The following is a 975-nucleotide window of genomic DNA, read 5'->3' as shown; positions in this document are numbered from 1 at the left end:
AACCTGAAAGCCAGGAGAAAACCGTCAAACAATGAACAAAAACGAAGCCCCGAGGGGGCGCTCAGAGGGGTTTTTCCCCCCTTATTTTCTCAACTTTTTCTTTTATTTCTTGGTTTTTTTTTTCTCCTCCCCGTGCAAAGCGCTGAAGTAAATAAAGAAACGGACGGGTGGATGGAAATGGCGATGGATGAATGGAGAAATGGAAAAATAAATGTATAAGCAGTTCGAAAAGACGCGGATAGATCAGTAAATACATCGATAGGTAAATAAATAAATCGTCATTAAATCGGCGGGGGCGAGAGGGGAAGTGAGCTCCGCGCTTCGGCCGCGGGGGCGGGACCCGCCGGGGAGCTGCCGTTGCCCTTTTAAGGTCTGCCGTTGCCCTTTTAAGAGCCGCCTTTGCCCTTTTTTTAAGAATGGAGGATTGGGCGGCGCGGTCCGTTGGGAGCGCAGTGCGCATGCGCGGGGCTGGTGACCGCCCCATTCAAGTTGTTGGGCTGACGTTGGGGCCGGAGGGTCGGGGGGCGTTGGGTGGGGGTTCGGCTCGGCTCGGCTCGGCTCGGCTCGGCTCGGCTCGGCTCGGTCCGGCGTCCGCAGCACCATGGTGTCGTGGATCCTCAGCCGGGTGGTGGTGTGAGTGAGGGTCCTGTTGGGGGGGGGGGGGGGGGAAATGGGGCTTTGGTTGCTGGCCCCTATTGTGGGGTGCGCATGGGTGGGGGTCCCCTCCCCTCCCGCGGGGTCCCATCTGGTGGTTATGGGCGTTAGGCCCGCGCTCTGTGCTTATGGGGCTGTGGGGCAGCCCTAGAGCGTGCCCCCCCCCCCCCCCCCCCCCCATATCCCGGAAATTGGGGGGGGGGGGAGGTGGGCTATGCAATGGGGCGCCCACACCGCGCTGTGTGCACGGGGGGGGGCGCTGGGATGGGGGGTTGGGTGATGCCATTTTGGGGGGGGAGGGGGGCAGCTGTGGGGCAGCGC

Source organism: Lagopus leucura, unplaced genomic scaffold (assembly GCF_019238085.1).
Source record: "Lagopus leucura isolate 7727_CA_CO unplaced genomic scaffold, USGS_WTPT01 27116-0_obj-0_obj, whole genome shotgun sequence".
Taxonomy (NCBI): Eukaryota; Metazoa; Chordata; class Aves; order Galliformes; family Phasianidae; genus Lagopus; species Lagopus leucura.
This window is presented reverse-complemented; position numbering follows the sequence as displayed.